At 37.2% G+C, this 20,515-nt stretch overlaps 1 protein-coding gene across 1 annotated transcript in view; it reads left to right on the top strand.

The window, feature by feature from the left end:
* The window catches only part of ADAMTS3 (ADAM metallopeptidase with thrombospondin type 1 motif 3), a 283,034-nt gene that overhangs the window by 184,393 nt on the left and 78,126 nt on the right, over nt 1–20,515 (top strand). The window lies entirely within an intron of this gene.

Raw genomic sequence — 20,515 nt, 5'->3', positions numbered from 1 at the left:
TGGCAACTCAGAAAGACAAGTTCAGGGCACCCCTTCGTAACCTTTGACACCAGTAACATGAGAATCTCACGGAAATTGTACTCCTTTTGAGTATATGAGAAAGTTCTATTATTCTCTACTTTGTTCTTTTCTCCCAACTAAGAACTTTCTGGTCTATAGGTAATTCTCATTAGGCAAATATAACTCCAGTCACCATCCAGTGAATTCTCACCAATAATAATCATCCCCTCCCATGCCACACCCCTTCCTGTTTTCTCCTCCTCCTCCTCTTCCTCTTGCTGTGCTGTCATACATATGCAAATTTCTATAAGAACTGAGAATTATGCAACACAAATTTCTCTATTTGTTTCCAGTCTTTGATCACACAATTTGTCAGGAGCCTTTTGCTGTTACAAATATTGCTGCAGTGTATAACTTGGGGCAATTAGGTGGCACAGTGGTACAGTACCAAGCCCGGAGTCAGGAAGACTCATCTTCCTGAGTTCAAATCTGGCCTCAGACACTTACTACCTGTGTGACCCTGGGCAAGTCACTTAACCATTTGTCTCAGTTTCTTCATCTGTAAAATGAACTAGAGAAAGAAATGGCAAACCACTCTAGTGTCTCTGCCAAGAAAACCCCAAATGGTGTCACGAAGAATTGGACATGACTGTAGAGTTCATGAATATAAAATGACTTATTTTCTGACTGTTAAGGACTTTCTTGGGCTGTAAAATCAGTAGTAGAATCTCTGGGCTAAAGAATGATTTTAAACTTCTTTTTTTCCAAATGATTTTCTAGAATGGTTGAACCAAGTCATGGCTCTGCCAAGAGGGAATTAGTCTGCCCATCTTCCCAAATCCTCTCTAAAAAGGTTTCTTCCCAACTTTGCTTACTTAATGTGTGGGAAGTGGCCTTATACTAGGAACACCAATGTACATATTGACGCTTCCTCAAAAGCATTAATCCCCAAGTTATTTACTCTGTTCTGCTTCTTTTACCCATTCCTTTACACTGATGCTCATTTTCAATTTCCTTTGCTGGCTCATTGTCTACTCATGTCCACTAACCATGCTAATTCATTAAAGGTACTAGAGGGCTGAACGAGGAACAAAGTGCGGAAATACGAAAGGGGCAGATTTGGGTTTGATATTAGGACAAATGGCCAACCATTAAAGCTATCTCAAAGGAGAATTGGCTTCTTCTATATACAGGAGGTTTCTGCTTTTGAGGAATCTTTAAGTAAGAGCTTAGTTCCTACTTTTTAGGTCTGGTGTAGCAGAGCAGCTATTCAGGTACAAAACGAACTGGAAAGATGCTCACATCTCTTCCAACTCTGACATTCTCTATATAGATGTATATATGAGTGTATATACCTATATAGGTATGTATGAGTGTATATGTGTGTATATACATACACATATTTGTTCAGTCATTTCAGTCATGTCTGACTCTTCATGCCCTTTTTCTTGGAGGGTTTTTTTTGGCAAAGATGCTGAAGAGGTTTGCTGTTTCCTTCTCTGACTCACTTTACAGATGAGGAAACTAAAGCAAATGAGGTTAAGTGACTTGCCCAGGGTCAGACAACTAGCAAGTGTCTAAGGCCAGATATGAAATAAGGAACATCAGTCTTCCTGACTTCAGACCCTGTACTCTATCCACTGTGCCACCTAGCCACCCCATATAAATAGGTAGATAGATAGATCTGTATGTGTGTATATGTATATACATATGTGTGTATATACACATATACATACTCATACACATGCATATCCATATATTTGACAGCTCTGCATCAGCTGTATATTGTAGTTTGGACCACAGGTATTAATTCCATTGATTTTTCTTATGTCAATAGTTAGAACTTCATTATACAGCAACTAGACTGCAGTACTGGAGTTGGATTTGGAATCAGGAAGATCTGAGTTCAAATCCTGCCTTAAATATTTATTTAGCTGTGTGACCGTAGGCAAGTCACTCAACTGTTACCTACCTCAGTTTCTTCATCTATAAAATAGACATAGTAACCCCCACCTCCTGGTGTTGTTATGAGGATTAAATGAGATAATATTTCTAAGTGCTTTGAAGACCTTAAAGTGATATGTCATCATCATCATCATCATGGCTGTCATTTGGGAGGCATGGCAGTATTTCAGGGTTTGATGCAATCAGCATACTGTTATGTGCAGATAAAAGTCTTGTGAGAACTTCATTATCTACAGAGAATCCTTCTCTTTGGACTCTACAACACCTTAGCCAGATAATTGCAAACACACTTGGTAAGTGTACTTACTTCCTCCCGTTTGATACCTCTCTTGAGGTTTGTATTTGGAGAACCGTTGAATAAAATGATTATTGTCATTTTACCTTTTGAAGAATCCTATATGATTTTAACATATGAATGGAAGCCACTTCCTTGTTGGAGAAGAGCCTTGAAAGTTGGTGCTTTGAACTATCAAATGAAATGTGTTTTGTAGTCAACAAACATTAAGTATAATATACATGCAATCGGCTGCATGACTGTCAGAATCACTGACTTTATTATCTATAGAGAATCCTTCTTTTGCAAAATGTCTTGCACGTATTATTTCATTTGAGCTTCACAACAGCTCTATGATATAGATATAATCATAATTATTCTATTTTACAGACAATAAAACTCACACTTGCCAGAAAGAGAATTTTAAATCAGGTCTTCCTGAATCTAAGTCCAACCCTAACCACCATGACATACTGCCACTCCATAAGGATATAATTTGCTACAAATTATTATTTCCAAAAACCTTCACTTACATTCATAATAGATGTCTTCAACACACATTTAGATTGTTCTTATGAAGTTTTTGTAAAGTGGCCATATTGTTATTTTCTATTGCTTTTTTCTATGGTATTATCACCTGTTATTAATTACACCTGAATTGTAGTAAATATCCCCTATCTTCCCATCCTTCTTGAGGATTCTCAAATTTTTCTTGCCTCTAGCTTGGACCTCCTTTGTCTATATTTTGCCAGATAATCTTCTCATCTTCATTCTCTTGAGTGCTTTTTCTATTTCATGCAGCACATGGATTCCAATGAGGTTAAAATCCCAATGTGGTAACTCCGATGTTACTAATGATAAATAGAGTCAGTTGTGGAAATTTTGAGATCTTTTTCCTTTTCTCACTTTTTTGCTTGTCTTTGTTTCACATACAGCAATAAATGCTCCTGGGATAAGCTGACTTAATTGGACCTCTTGCCAAGTTTTCTGTGAATTTGATTTTCCCTTCAATGTATTTCACAGTTTTATGAGGTGATATTGCTCTTATTTTTCTACCATCTTCTTCAATGCAATAAAAATGAGTTTGCATTCTAAATCAGTGATGCCTATGACTATCATATTTCTATTTGGCAGAGGAGGTATTTACTAGTTGAAACAGTTTCTAGACTTTTTTGATCACCTTATTGTGCCAATTGATTTACATAGGTTAACTTTTCTTGTGAAGTGGTGATGGATTGTGTCAATGCCTGTTTTTTGTAGTACTTCCTCAGAACGTTACTTCTACAACTTGCAGTTGTAGTAGTGAGTTGGGTCCCTAGAGACCATGACTACTAGCCCTGGGTCAAGGTTACTCTGTGAATCCACAGTTATATAACCGTAGCTTGCAGGCTCTTTCTATGTGTGTATACAAGTAGCTCAAAACCGAGGGCTCTTACTAAAATGGTATAGTATAACAGCAGCAGGTTACTTGCCAAGACACACGCCGGAATTTTATGAACATAATCACAAAACACTTTTCATACACAAAAAAGACAGATCTAAGCAATTTGAGAAATAGCTATTGCTCATGAGTTCACCAAAACAATAAAATAAAAATGACAAACTTACCTAAATTAATTTGCTCATTCAGTGGCGTACCAATCAAACTACTAAAGGATTATTTCATTGAACTAGAAAAAATAGTAGGAAAATCCATCTGAAAGAACAAAAGGTCAAGAATATTAAGGGAATCAATGAAAAAATGTGAAGGTGGTCTATCGGTACCAGGTTTCAAACTCTTTTAGAAAACAATACAGTCATCCCTTCCACATCACAACTTTCTCCATTGTGGTTTCAATATATCCCAGGTCAGCATGAGAAATTAGATGGAAATTTCTGGGGAGTCTTGCAGAAGCTGCAGTTGGCACAAAAAGGTCAGCAGATGACACAGAGGCCATGACAAAATACTTAACCCAAATTTTATAATAAGGTGCTGGAAACACCCCATAAAAAAGAAGTAATTCAGATTTTTTTCTCTGGTATGAAGGGAGGGATACTTTGTTCTAGTGAGTTAATTGTAAACTATACATAAACAACTGACTTAGAAAAGGCTGTCACATTGGTAAGCATTTGTTTCTGGTTTATTAAAATAGAGTTATTTTTTATTCGGTGATGTTACTTGGGTCTAATTCATCTTTATTCTCTTCTTTAAGACTAATATTTATGATATATAGTTCTTAGGCTTCAGCATAATCTACAAGCTTTCAGTTCTTAATCCTGAGGTGTCTTTTCCCAAAAAAAAAAATGTTTCATGCCTTTCCCCATGTACATATTAAGTGGATCTGGGATTGAGAAGGACTTTATTAGTCATCTACAAATTTAAGCATATTGAGTTTAAAGATAATTAAATTTCAAGCTGAAGATCAAATGAATAGCATATAGGTGAGCTAGTGTATGAACCTAGATTCTCTGATTCTAAATCCATTTCTATGTACACTCCAGGTCAGACTATATCTTTGACTTTTCAACTCATTGGGTTTTATGTCTTTCTAACCTTTTTTTTAGGAAGAAGACATTTTTATCAAATTCTTTTCAACATTATTTTGTTGGTTATCATGATTCAGCAAATTTGGGGAAGTATTTTTCTTTTAATATGCCTTTACTGGAATTGCTGTCTCTGGAAAGGTTATCCCACCATTTTCACTCAAAAAAAGACAATCTGGAAAGGAACAGAAATGTCCAAAGTCTTCCTGAAGGATAAGTGTCCATTATTAGATTAAATAATGCCTATTCACCGTATTCTTTGCTGGTCCTGATCAATTCATATGTTTGAGTTTGCTTTTGTTGGAAATCTGAAAGCCCTTAACATCATACTGGCTAACCACCACATTATCTATTTTACTTAACTATTCCCTAAATTCCATACTCCATCTCTTCCACAAGCCATTCCAGTCCTCAGGTCATCTTGTACTATACTTACTTGTTTACATGCCATGGCCCTCTCCTATCCCTAGTAGAGTAGGAGATTCTTTAAAACAGGTGCTTTTAATTTTTGTTTTCATATCCCCATTTCTTAGCCTAATGTATTACTTATAGTAGGCACTTAATGAGTCTTTGTTGACTGTAATCAACTTGAAAGTCATTAATTTTTATTAGATAGAAACATTGGTTACATTTCTCTCGAAAGGTTAGCTGAAACAACAGCTGGTTTTACTTAAAGAGCTATGAAATTTACCAAAGGAGTTTCCACACTTGCATAAATACCAACCCAGTTTATATCATGTCAAGAGTATGGAAGGAAAGCCTTTTGAGGAATGACCTCATAAGCATTCTTTGGCAAAAAATATGGCGCATGTCCTATGTGCTTGATTCATTTCTAAAAATAATTCTTCCCTTCAACATCCACATGTACAGCACATTCTCCCACTTGGTTTACATTAGTCAAAATGTATGAACCCCCAAAAGGTAAAAGATGGGTTTAGATTTATAGTGCTTCCATGAATATAGCATAGGGTGCTGTGATAGACTATATTCCATTCTACCTGTCTTGCATAAACTGTTCCCAAAAAGTCTTGAATAAAGTATTCTTAAGTAGTCTTTACTGCTACAGTACTTATTCCTCTTCTTTTAAAATAAAATTTAGTAGTCCTTTTATTTTTATAGAACAATCTGTCTGGATATACCTCCCCTACCTAGAATTGAATCCCCTTTCTAAGAAAGAAAACTGATTTAGCAAAAATCATTGACACGGTGACCGTATTTTGAAATGTATGTTATATATGCAACATACTGTCTTTATTGACTCCTATCTCTATGTCAAAATGAGAGAGATACTTCTAATTATCTTTTCTCCTACCAGGTGTGGGGAACCTGCAGCCTCAAGGACACATGTGGCCCTTTAGGTCCTCAAGTGTGGCCCATTGAACCAAAACTTCACAGAACAAATCCTTTTAAGGGATTTATTTTCTTTTAATATACATTTACTGGAATTACTGTCTCTTGAAGGTTATTCCACCATTTTTACTCAAAAAAGACCCTGTGGGACTTAGACCATGATTTGGTTTTCAGTTACTGAATTAATTTTACTCTACTCTTGGTTCTGTTTTTCACTTTCCTTCAGTTCACATCAATCTCACCATATTTCTCTGTCTCCAGATATTTGTCATTTATTATAGCATAATAATATATCTTTACATTAATATATCAGAAACATATAAATTATATATGTATTATATATATACACATGTGTATATGCATGCATTAATGTATACACATTAATGTGTACACATATACACACATATATTCCTATTTTCCAATTGATCAGTCCCCACTTTCTTTCAGGTTCCTTGCTATTCTAAAGAGGGCTGCTGTGAATATTTTGGTATGAATTCTGTTTCTGTCTTTGACTTGATGGGCATATAACCATTAGTGGGCTTGCTGGGTCAAAGTATGGACAGTTTCGTTGGCTTTTATTGCATAATTCTAAATTGATCTCCAGAATACTCAAATGGTTTTAGTATTCCATCATCAGCCTTGTATTATTTTCTAAAATATTTTGTTTATTTCATTGAGCATTTCCCAATTATGTTAAAAAGATTTTAACATTCTTTTTTTTTAATTTTGATTTCTAAATTCTCTCTCCATCTTGCCCTGCCTCCATTCCTTGAGAAGGCAAGCAATATATTGATTATACATGTGAAGTCATACAAAAAATATTTCCATATCAGTCATGTTGCAAAAGAAAACACATACATATAAAACAAGAAAAATAAAAGTGAAAAAAGTCTAGATTCAGCCTATGTTCAGAGTTCATCTGTTCTCTCTCAAGGTGGATAATCAGTCTTGTAACATTGTGAGTACCTTCCTACAGTCCCTTGAATACTGACTATTCTCCATTTTTGTCATATTCACCAATATTTGCATGGTGTGAAGACAAACTTCAAACTTATTTTCATTTGCTTTTCTCCTGCAATTATCATTTGGGCTCTGTTCTCATGTGATTATTTATTATTTGAAATTCTTTGGAAAACTAAGACTTTAACTTCGGGGAAATGGCTCTTGGTATTTGTTATACATTTCTGCTAACTTTATATATCTTGAATATCAGATTTTTAAATCTGTGATATTGGCTGAAAAGATTTTTTGAAATTTTTCTGAAAATTAATTTTTGAAGTATTTCTTATTCTTATTCTGTTGCAGCCCCTCCAAAAGTTGCTGTTTTCCTCTTGTCATCTTTGCCTATCCAGTGAGTGTGAAATAGAAATTCAGAGTTGTTTTGATCTGCATTTCTCTCATTAGTAGTGCGTTTTTATATTTCTTCTTCTGAAAATTGCTTATTCATATCCTGTGATCATTTATACTCTATGCAATGATTCTTTTATTTGCATCCGTTCCTTATTTTGAATACTAGATCTTTGCCAGATAAATTTGCTGTTAGGATTTTTTCCAAGTTAATTTTTTTCCCTTTTATTTCTAACTTTGTTATTTGTTTTGTTTGTGCAGAAACTTTTTAACTTTATATAATCAATATCAGGATTTTGTCTTTTATGATAATCCATCATAATCTATGATAATCTTGTTTATGTACAAATCTTCCCTTCTACTATAATGGTAAAAATATATCTTCTATTCTCTATCCTCCACTTTTTATGACCTTTTGTTTAAGTCATGAATCCATGAGATTATTGTGATATAGGGCATAAGTTGTTGGTCTAAACCTAACTTGTGCCAGGCTGCTTTATAGTTTTTCCAGAGGATTTTATCAAATACAGAATCTTTACCTCAGTACTTGGTGCCCATGGGTTTATCAAACACTATGCTACTATCTTCAATGCTATGTTTCTAGGTCCTATTTACCTTATCTGTTGTTATTGATCAACTTTTTTGTTTTTGATTTTGACCAGTATCTACTAAATTGTTTTAATGATGAATGCTTTCTACACTAGTATTTTCCTCTTACACTTCCTTCTTTTACCTGTCTTAAAACCCTCAGAACATGATCCATTCACTCCTAGGTCTACATTTTTAAAAATTTAATTCTCTCAGTACTGTTTGAGTACATCAAGGTCTCGAGGGTCCCTTGTTTCTTCTCTCCCAATTCAAATGTTAGCACTACATCATCATACAGTTCATTCCGATTGCTTAAATAAGTTTACATTTCTAGGTGTTTCTTGACTTTTATGTTTATATTTCAAATCTTGGATCTGTTTTTTCACCAGAAATGCTTGAAAGTCCTCTATTCCATTAAAAACTCATTTTTTTACCCTCTAGTATTATGCTCAGCTTTGCAGGATTAGTTATTTTTGATTGTTAATCTTTATTTTTAGTCTTTTGGAATGTTGTATTCTAATATCTCTTCTCTTTAGATTAGAAGAGTAAGCTGTCTTTTTAATGGAGGTGATAAATATATGTATGTGTACATACTATGTATATGTACATATATGCATATATACATATACAGCACAAATGTAGTGAATAAAAACTATAAATACAAAGTAGCTAAATACAAGGGAATTTGAGGAGACCACTAGTAGTTGAGGAGTAAGGCAGGGGATCAGAAAAGGCTTTATATATAAGATGGTGCTTGGGCTGCATCTTTAAAAAAGAGGTCTCTGAGGTGGAGGTAAGGAGAGGTGTATTCTAGGCATGGAGAGAGCCAGTACAAAGGCATGGAAATGGAAGATACAGTGGTGTGTGAAGAGCAGACAGAAGACCAGTTTGACTGGATTTCTGGGAGTGGGGGGTGAGAGAGAGGGGAGGGAGGGAGAGAGAGAGACAGACAGACAGACAGAGAGAGACAGAGAGAGACAGAGAGAGAGGCAGAGAGAGACAGAGAGAGACAGACAGGTCAAACATAGTTTGAGGGCAGGTTGTAATACTTAAAGAAAATTAGAGAGTAGGGTGTAGGATGGACCAGAGTGGGGAAAGACTTGAGGCAGAGATACTTCAATTAAGAAGCTATTACCGTCCTCTAGGTAAAAGGTGATAAGAATATAAACTAAAATTGTAGCTGTATAAATAAAGAGTGGGAGTCAGATGTGAAATGTGGGGGTAGAAGGGGCACAATTTGCAACTGATGGGATTTTTGGTATGAGAGAGAGTGAGCAGATGAGTATAATGGCAATATTATGAACCTGGGTAACTGAAAAGATGGTGGTACCTCGGAGAAAGTGGTTAAGAAGAGAAGTTTCTTTTTTGTTTTTGTTTTTTGGAGGGGGATTAATCAGTCCTGTTTTAGCTATGTTGAGTTTTAAATGTTGCTGGGGCACCCTATCTGAAATGTTCAATAGAAAATTAGAGATGTGGAATTGAGACTCGGGGGAGAGAATGGAGCTGGATTTATAGTTCTGGGAATCGTTTGCATAGAGATGGGAAGTAATGAGAATACCAACAAAGCGTGTAGTAGAGGAAGAGAGCATACCTGGCCCAACATAAAAAGCAAATGGACATGGCCTTTCAAATAAATAGTGCCATCGTCAAAAGAATGCTTAAGGAAGATAATTCTTGTGACTGTGTATAGGATGCAGTAGAAAGGGAGAGGAGAGGAAAGACAAGAGAAGAGAGGAGAGAAGAGGAAAGAGAAAGAAGACTGTAACAGTGGAGAGCTAGAGTTTTGTCTTAGAAATATTGTATAGGAAAATTAGTAGCACTTGGTGATAAGTTGGATAAAAAGGAAACAAATTGAAATTTGATTTAGGGGATCTGGCAGATAGCATTCTGTTAATGGTGTTTAGGCTAGGAAGAGTTGATATTTAGGGGGAAAATAGTCATTGAGCTTGTTTTAAGACTTGATTTTAGGTTTAGTCAGTGAGACATCCATCTGGATGTGTCCTATAAGCAGAGACTAATGGAATTTAGAGGGTAAAAATCAATTTCCCTCTACCTCCAAGAAAGTGGTAATATTAGGTGGCTAAATGAGTTACCTAAAGGGATATGAATAAAACAAGGTCAAATGGAGCATTCAGGGGTACAGTTAACAAATAGGGAGAACAGGAGCCAGAAAATGAGCCTCCAGGGAATACCCTAACTTAGCTAGAGGCTCTGGAAATTGAGACTGCAGGAGTATTACAGTATTGAAGGAAACAGAGGTGTCTGAGGTAATAAAACCAAAAATTTAGAGATAGAAAGAACCTTGAAGAGCTATTGGAATACTCTTTTTTTTTTTACAGGTAAAGAACTTGAGGCATTGAGAGATAGATAGACACAGATTTTTATATAGTGGAAAGATCATGTCTGGTTTGGAATATTCAGATCTAGGAACCACATTTTAAGAGGGACCCCAAAAAACAAGAATATATTCAGAGGATGATGAAAAAAAACCTATTACGTGAAAAACATTTGAAGTAATTAGGAATGTTTAGCCAAGTGGAGAAAATTATATCTGTCTTCAAATATTTGTTTAAGAGGATTAAACTTGTTCTGTGTTTCTCCTGAGGATAGGGCTACAACTAAATAATTTGAAGTTATAGTGATTCAGATTGAAGTTAAATTAAGGGACAAACTTTCTTACAATTAAATGGAACCATCTGAAAATGGAATCGTTGGTCCCTAATGAGCCATCAGTGGAAGTGTTGAAGCATAGACTAGATGATGATCTGGCAGAGATGTAGAGGGTATCACTCCATTGGGTGGAAACTGGGACTAGATGAACCCCTGAGATTTCTTCCTAGTCTAAGTACCTAGTCAAGTCATGAATTGGTATAAGGGTGGGAAGGGTAGCAAAGTAAGCTTTAATTGATTTATTTGGAACAAAGAGCATAGGCCAAAATAAGAGAAAGTACTTTTTTAAAAAATGAGGAGAGAGATTATTTGATTCAGCATAAGTAGGTATCAGGTCCTCCTAGGAAAAACCTAGAGTCAGTAGATTGAGATGAATGAGATAGGAGGTACAAGTAATAGGGGAAATTAATGTTGAGAGCAAGGTCCCATACCTTTCTCTATAGATTAAGCACCCACACAACTGCCAGCATTTGCCTCTGACCCCCCGGTCCCATAACCAATAAGAAAGGGTGGGGAGAAACAGGTAGCAATACCCATGACCCCCAGACCTATGCCCCACCACTGCTACTTTTGCCCACTGCATTCCCACCCTGTCCAATGTGCAGAGCTACCAATACTCTGAGAGTCTGTGAGCATTCCATTATATATACTATCAACTTATACCCTTATGAAGTAAACTTCTTCCACATGTTAGTCTCCCTGTCCTTGTATAACTAATCAATGTCTACTTTAGGAACCTAGTTCTAATCCTCACTTCCTATCTTCTCATCTGTAACAGTTAAAATTAAGGTAAACTGCAGCACAAAGCTCCTAGCATGATAAATTCATTAATAAAGCATGAATTTACCCATAAATAGTATCTCAACTTCTTCAGCAACATTAAGACCCCAAATGAGGGGGACAATTCTCTTTTATAGTTTTGGGGAGTACAGAATAGAAAACAGGACTTCATAGGTGGGGAACAAGTTATGATTAATTCAAAAAGTTTGACATGAATGGTAAAATCAGTCTTATTGGTTATATAGCTGAAGTGTGTGGGACAATATGGTTGGATGGAAATTGAGAGTGAGGGGCTGACAACAACCCCCTCCTTCCCTCCCGTGACTAAGAAATGTTCATTGTTTGAATCCACCTGCAAGCTTAGAGACAGAGGATCAGACTTTTTTGGATGACAAATCAGGCATCCTTGACAAAAGGATAGAACAGTGATTAACGAGAACTGGATTCTAAACTTAACTCATAGAGGCCAGCTGTATTCTAAACTAAGTTCAGAGACAAAGAACCTCGACTTAGATCTGGACAAAATCAATTAATTGCAAATAGGATCAATAAAAATGATACAGAATCAATCTAATTATTTCACATCTCCATCCTTTTCTGCACTCCCCTTCCTATGTCCTACTCCAATTCTTTCCAGCTATGCCCTCTGAAATTCTTGTTCCATAATGAACAAACTTCCCTTCATTCTGGACTTCTCTCTTTCATCCTCCTTCCTGCCACTTTCACCCACAGAGAGCTGGCGTCCCCTGGATAACATTACATCCATGGCTATCCAGTCTGTCACTGGACGCATCTTCTCTCCTATCATCCTATCTCCTCCCTTCATGCCCTTAGAAGGGGAGTCAGAATACTCTTCATTCTCTACTACCACTTCCAAATTCTTTTTGCCACCATCACTCAGAACCTTTCCTCCTTCAGAGTTCACTGGATTAAAGTTGTTACCCTATACAGATTAGAGTAGTTCCTGCCTCTGGGTCATCCTCCTTTTCCCAAAAGAGCTCAAAATCTAGCTCTTTGTTTTCCATCCTTCTCAAACTCTTGACCTTATACTAGTGGGTTTCAACATACACGTTGATGCTCGTTCCAACATCCTAACTTCCAAATTAATCCTCTATGCCAATGGTGTAAAAGTCAAATAGAGCCAGGAATGAAACCATACGTAAAGGCCCCTGAATGAATGAACAACAACAGAGGCAGCTCTGTGGCTTAGTGAATAGAGCACTGGGCCTGGAATCAGGAAGACCTGAGTTCAAATATGGCCTCAGATACTCACTAGTTGGGTGACCCTGGGCAAGTCACTTAATCTCTGTTTGCCTTAATCCATTGGAGAAGGAAATGGCAAACCACTCTACCGTCTTTGCCAAGAAAACTCCAGAAAGGGATCACGGAGAGATGGGGATGACTGAAAGGCTACATATTAACTTAAAAAACAAATTAACATTATCTATAATTTATTGTGTTTTTCTTTATTTTGTTAAATATTTCCCAATTACATTTTAATCTGGTTCTTTTGTGGACTGCAATATTGGCCCAGGGCCATACATGGGACACCTCTGCTCCATGTGATGTGAACCACACAGGAATGTTCGCACACAGGATCTAAACATTATTCACAAGTATTCCTGATCAAAAACTCTGGTATTCCTCTATCTCAGGAGTCAGCAAACTGTGGCCAGGTCATAATCTGCCAACACCTACCTATGTGACCATAACCTTCTATCATTCCATTTCTCCCCATGTCTGAATCTTCCTAAACCTATTTATCATCATCAGGACTTCAATTGTACATGTATAATCACATTAAACATATTTCCACATTAGTCATGTTGTGAAAGAAGAATCAGAACAGAAAGGAAAAACCATGAGAAAAAAAAAAGAGAAAATAGTATGCTTCAATCTGCATTCAGACTCCAGAGTTCTTTCTCTGAATCTGGATGGCATTTTCTGTCTTGAGTCTTTTGGAATTGTCTTAGGTAATTGTATTGCTGAGAAGAGCTAAGTCTATGAGAGCTTCAACTCCACTGTTAACCAGTTAAGAATCATTCTGTCCCTTAAGCTCAAACCTCTTCCTCCTTTATTCTACTACTGCTCTGCCCTGCCTAACCCGAACCCTAGATCGCTTCTACAATCTGCCTCTTCTGAACCTACTCATATGCTGCTAAATGAAATCAAACAACTGAGCCAACTGAATTCACTACAAACTTTATTTTAGTTCAATTGGACCCTCATTGTAGACAGTAAATCCTTTTAAACCTTCTGCATTGATTCCTTATCCCATTTCCCATAAAAGCTCCTCCTCTTCAAATCTCCCACAGCTCCTTCCTAGACATTTCAGCTGAAAACCTCACCTCTTATTTTATTGGGAAAATTGAGGTCATTCACTATAAACTGCTGCTTTTCTCTTTATCTTTTTCTCAATCCCCTGCTTTTTCCCTCTGATTATGAGGTGACCCTTCTGGCCAAGGCCAAGCCCTCTTCAGTGCCTTTGATCTCCTCCTGTTTTCGCCAGCAGGGTGACCCCTCAATGCTACTCTCTAAAATTCAATCTCTCTCTACCCGTGTGCCCTTCTCTTACTATTTCAGGAATGTCCATTCCTCTGTTCTTAACACACAGACACATGGACACACACACACACACACACACACACACACACACCCCTTCTAATAGATCCTAGTTCTCTTGAAGCTATCATCCTAAATCTTTGCTTCCTTTCTCAGTGAAATTTTTATGAAAAGCCATCCACACTCATTTCCACTTCTCTTCTCCCACATTCTTCATCCCCTTGTAAGCATCCTCGCTCCAACATTACCAGTGATCTCTTAGTTGCTTACACCTGTGGTCTTTTTCATCCTCGTTTTCTTTTTCACTTCATTTACCACTGTCGACCATCTTCTCTTTCTAACTACCCTTTCCTTTCTGGGTGTATATGATACTCCTCTCTCTTAATTCTCCATCTGCCTAATCACCCAGTGTCATTTACTGGATCATTATCTATTTCCTGGCTGTAAACTGTGGGTGTGTCCCAGAACGGTCCTGGGCTAGCTTCTCCTTTTCCTTCTCAACTCTCATGGTGCTCTCCTCAGCTCCCATAGGTTTAGTCGTCTCTATGCAGGTGACAGCCATATCGATATTGCTAATGTTAGTTTCTCTTCTGCTCCATTCCTGAATTACAGAATCATAGAATTTGAGAGTTTGAAGGGAAATCAACAACCATCTAGAGCAGGGGTCAGGAAAGTTCACAGCATATGGGGCATATCTGGCCCACTGCCTGGTTTTGTATGGCACAAGAGCTAAGAATGATTTTTAACGTAAAAACTATTCTTAGCTAGCAGAGCATACAAAAACAGGCAGCATTCAGATTTGGCCAGTGGGCCATAGTTGTTTTGCCGAGACCTGACCTAGACCATCCGATAGCAGGAAGAATTTCCACTAACCTCTGCTTGAATATATTTAAGGTGGGGGAACTCACTACTTATCAAAGAAGTCCAATCTATTTCTGGACTGGTCTGTTAGCAATTTTTTTCTTGGCTTAAAATCTACATTTTTTCCCCTTGTAATTTGTACCCATTTCTCCTGATTCTTCCTTCTGGAGACAAATAGAACAAATCTAATCCTTCTTCTACATACAGGTCAGCCCTTTATACACCTGAACACACCTATCATGTCCCTGAATATTCTCTTCTTTACCCAGTCTTCATATGATATGGACCCCAGGGGCCCTTTTACCATTTTTTCTTGCCCTCCTCTGGACCTTCTTTATTTCATGATCTTTTGTTTTTTTCTAAGTCCTCATTCTTCTTGAACTCTCTGATCTATTTGACACTGTTGACCATGGGTCCTACTTAAGCTAGAATTGAATGCCGTCCTGCAGATAAGTCCTGATGAAAGCCGAGTACAGTGGGACTTATCCCTTTAGGAGAAAATATATTTCAGAGTTTTAGGTCTTACTTGATATTAATACCAAGTAGATGTTTGAACAAAGACATCTCTCCTCAGCACTACATTGACAACTGAAAAATCTAAGGTTTTTTTTTTAATTCACTTAAAAACTTTAACTGAATTTTTCACACACATTTGATGTTGAATTTGAGTGACATTTTATTGCTTGCTGGGCCAGAGCAGCAGAGGAGACACCCTGAAGCAGTGACCCAGCTGACCACAAGGACTTTAGCAGAAATGGATAACGTGCAAGTGAAATCATTGATTTGGGAAGAGTTTCATACAGTTTTTAAAGTTAAAGGTGTAAGTAGCATGACATCTGAATAGGGCTGTAGCTCAAGAAGAAAAATAGAAAGAAAATAAAAGCAGGTGTGGATGGAAGCAGGAAAAAAATGATCAGGACACAATTATGAAACGATCATAGGGAAAGTGATCAAAAAAGAGCATCACAGCACAAAAAATAATAGGAGATTCTGTGTATGAAGCCGAGTCAGGGGATGGGCAGTGGGTGGTGGGTTTGGGAGACGAAGTCACAGATGACAAAGAGGAACAGAAATGGTAGATAGTTTTCCGAAGGCTGAACTTAGAATAAACAAACTCTTACTATAGAAACATCAAGCCCAAAATGTGTGAAAACATTTTTTTCACATGCAAAATAATGTAGTTTTTCCAATAAAAGTTCCATATGTTATCCCAGTAAGGCAATCATTGAAAATAGAAGCAAACACATTTATCTCAGAACCGGGACTGTGAGGGAAGAGAAGTTATGGAAAGTAGTATTCATTCAATGGTAATAGGTTTAAAAAAAATTGAACAGTTATTTAAGCACAACTTCAGGACTGACCTCATAAGTTGGCCAGAATGGTTTTCTTTGAACTGTTATGATGGAATTTCCCAGTTGGTAAAGAATTCATCAGCTTTCTGCAAGACTATTTTATACCCTAGAAGAATAGTTCATTCTCAAAGTTCTTTACTATAGACCATCTGTAGCAATACAATTACCACATCTTTTTAATAAGCTACTTTAATCATTTAAAAATTAATATAGGATTACCAACATTTCTAGAAAAAAGTATCCAATTCGAAGAATGTAACTGTGTTTTACCTCTTAGATTGCTACCAGATGGAACTTATTGGACCAAACACCCCTTTTTTTCAGTCTTGGTCTTCTGCGGTATGGTATAGCATCTCTAAAGTCAGAGGATTTGGTTCCAGTTGCAACCTCAGATGCTGGCTATCTGTATGACCTCGGGAAAATCAATTAATTTCTGTAGACCTCAACTACTTTAAGTCAACAAGCATTTCTTAAGCATTTACTATGTACCAGGTACTTCATAAATGGTTACTAAATTGAATTGATTTGAAAGTTCCTGAGGCAGGCTCTACCCCCAGATGAACCCAAGAATTGGAGTGGGGTCAGGCCTTATTTGGTGTCATTCCCTTGGGGGTCTGGATGCCACTTCCGGACTACAATTCTGGGTGGGTGTCTGGGACCAGGCTTGTCACTCTGTTTGAAGCCTGTGGCTTTTGTCTCTTTCTGCTGATAGCCCAACGTGGTTGCTGGCCTCAGCCTCATCTCTGCCCCTGTCCTGACACAATTCTCAAATGGGAGTTGGCTCCAACTGCATCTCCTTTCTTCTGCTGAGCTTACAGATGAACAGGCCCTGTCTGCAGCTGCCTGCCCCTGGTTCCCTGGACGATGGTTTACCAGGGTCTGACTCTGTCCCCTGCAGTGACACTATAAGCCATAGCCAAGATCCCATTGGCCCCAGATGCCATTTACCATAATTCTCACTCTCATCTATCCCCGTGGCACTGCTCCAAGTACCCCGATGGCATCTGGCTCAATTTTTTTCTGCAGAACTTGTCTGAATAGCAAAACTTACTGTTATCATTGACAATTCCCTTATTTAGCTCCCCTGTAACTATTGATTCATTTTAACTGCAATGTTCCCAAGGTCAGGAAGGATGTGAGCTGATAAACAAAAGAGTTTACTTCTTTGCTTTAAAAATAAGGCAAAACTATGTGAGATGTGTATATGTGTGCATTTGTGCTCATAGTAGACCTTGTTGGTTTAATAGCAACTTTAAGAGTAAGATTAAAGGTGCTAATATTTCTCAAACCTGTACCAGTCTTTACTTAGGTCATGGTGGTGAGCGTGTTGACCCTTAGTTTGTTATCAAAGAAGGTGTCCATTGAGTGTTTTTTAGATCTCTTTAGAACATAGATATAAATTGATTTTGATTTGTTTAATTTGTCAAAAAGCAGTCTATATTTTGAGACGTGAGAGGCTCTCACAGTGAGCACAAGCTGGGACCTCATCTTCTCCCACAGAGAGGCAAGAGAGAGGTAGGAAAATGAAGAGCTAGAATACATGTAACCTTTTGTTGTTTGTGAAAGGCTTTGTAGCATCTCGTTTGATCCTTGCAATACCTCTATGAGAGTAGGTGCTATCTGTAATATCTGTATTTTATAGATGAGGAAACTGAGGCTGGAAGGAGTTAAGTGACTTGACGAGGGTCATATAGCTAATAAGTTTCTGAGACAAGATTTTAACTTAGGTCTTCTTGACTGCGGGTTGAGTGCTCTACCCACAGTGCTACCTGGTTCTTAGCTGGTAGAAAGAAGACACATTTGGAATCTGAGGATTCCTTGCAACTCCTGTGTTAGCTTCATAAGGCCTATGTTACTTTGACAAGTCTCTTCCTATGTCTAGGTCTGTTTTCTCCTCACTAAAGTGAGTTGGTTGGACCAGATTATCATTAAACTCTGTTCCGACTCTGAGGCCAGTAAACTACAGTAAAATGAGTAGATTGTACTGAAAGGAGCCAATTATGGCTAAAATTATTTCATGGTGTGTCAAGGTTGCCTGCTATAAATAGCAATGTCAATATGGGCAAAGGGCTGGAAACTCGAATGCCATTTTTCTCCAAAATGTTTGACATTTCACATTAGGAGTCATACAAAAGGAAAATTGTATGGTATGAGGAAAATATGTACTTGGGGAGTCTTGGTGGAGAAAAGGCAACATTTGGAAGAAAAATTTTCCTTCTCATTTCCTCAGCTGTCTCATTCACATAAAGGGGATTCTCCTCTCTTCCCAATCAGAATCCTTCCTTATTTAAGAAGAGATAGAAAGGCTAACCCAAACCAAAGGTCCTCTAGAGAACAGAAAGTGGCATCTTTCTGAAGTCATTCTTTCCCCGATTCCATTCATGCAGCTACAATCCTATGATGACATTTCCAGTGTGTTTCCTTTGGATGTCATAGACGACAGATCTTCCAGGCAGAGCTATTTTTAGGACTGGAATCTCATGTATGAATTTCCCGCTTGTATGCGAGGTACAACCATGTGCCACATTCTGAAGCCTGAAAAGATTTGAAGGTCAAATGTAAAAGTGTTTGTACATATAATTTCTTGCTGTTAGATGTGGCTGGAGGTGGGAGTCATTTGTGTATTGTTGAACCACTGTGATGCCTCAATGAAGCGAGAATTCCCATCTAATAAGCTAACAGGTGCGTTCAGATCAAGATAAATTATAATGCAGCTTTTAAATCTGAGTGGTCATATTCAGGTCTCATAACTATATTTGGAGTGGGCGTTTCCATATATTTTTCAGAGCTGGGGAAGGTTTGAGTAGGGTTTGAAAGCCTGCCACTTCAAATCCCGTGGAGTTGGTTGGGGCTGGGTCTACATTCATTTTGGCCAAGAGATAATTTTAAAAACAAATTTTCCTCAACATTAATAAAACCCCAAAGGTAGAAGGAAAAATGCCCATTTATTAGTGTCTCTAAACAGTGATTCAGGTGACTTACAGAGTCAGTAGAGTATGAAATGTGGCTCCTTTAAGGCATGAGTCAGAATGGATTTTTATATTTGGCATCTTTTGTAAGTCAAGGTAGTTGATTCCATATTAAAATATTTCACATGTGAATGAATACAGTTTAAGTTTTGATACTAACTGCAATCAATCAATCAATAAGCCTTTTATTAAAAGGTCTGATGTGTGTCTGACACGATGCTAGACAGAATGTTACAGGATTTTCCCCTGATTAAAAGTTAAAACCATGCATTTAATTTTTTATTTATCTTAATCTGCCAAATATTAAATGATACATTTATAGAGAATATATTTAAAATAAACATTATATTAACATTCAAAATATATTATGTAATAATAATATATAATTCATTATTGTTATTAAATTTATAAATAGAGAGACTCAACACAAGGAGAAAGAACCAGTACCTATCTATCTATCTGTCTGTCTGTCTGTCTGTCTGTCCATCTATCTATCTATCTAGCCTCCTTATTTCTCCCAGGTAGGAAAGATGAGAGAAAATTTATGTGCCTTATCCCACTTTGATCAGCATAGGAGTTTTGACCTGTTTAGTTTCTGTCCTGGACTGGTTCAACACTCCTCAGGGAACCTGGTAGCTACCCGCTCCTGAGGATTTACCACATTAATGGTGAAACTTAGTGCCTACGCCTGATTGCCTTAGCCCACTACAGCTCAGAATTCCTGAGCTCAAGAGATCTACTGGCCACAGCTTTCCCGGTAGCAGGGGTGCACTACCACATTTGGCCTGAGATAATACTTTTAAAGAACTTTGTAAAGCTTAAAACACCATACGTGCTATAATAATAATAATTATTATTATTATATTTCATTGCTCTGATATACCAGAATCTTTGTTCCAAAGAATCATCTGAGAGGAAGACCTCCTTCTTCCTTCCTTTCAGATGATTCTTTGGAAGAAATATTTCACTTTAGATGGTAGAAGTTATAGACACATAAATAATGATATGAACTATAGTATATGTGGGATTGCTGCTTAGTTAAGTATTACCAGGCAAGATTAATATTTAATTAATTTTCAAATCATTACCATTCATCCATATTTTCTTATTACCCTTAAAGTAGATATTTTCAACATGTATTGGGCCATTTGTGAACGAAGCTTTAGGAAATTCTACCTTTGTGAAAAGGTAGAATTTTAAAAAAATATATTTTTTGAAAGAAAACGTTAGAAGCCATTATGGGTAAATTAAAACGCTTGAATTTTTTTTTGAAT

Source organism: Vombatus ursinus, unplaced genomic scaffold (assembly GCF_900497805.2).
Source record: "Vombatus ursinus unplaced genomic scaffold, bare-nosed wombat genome assembly UNPS02010461.1, whole genome shotgun sequence".
Taxonomy (NCBI): domain Eukaryota; kingdom Metazoa; phylum Chordata; class Mammalia; order Diprotodontia; family Vombatidae; genus Vombatus; species Vombatus ursinus.
The sequence above is the reverse complement of the archived record's forward strand: the minus strand, read 5'-3'. Positions and strand labels throughout refer to the sequence as shown.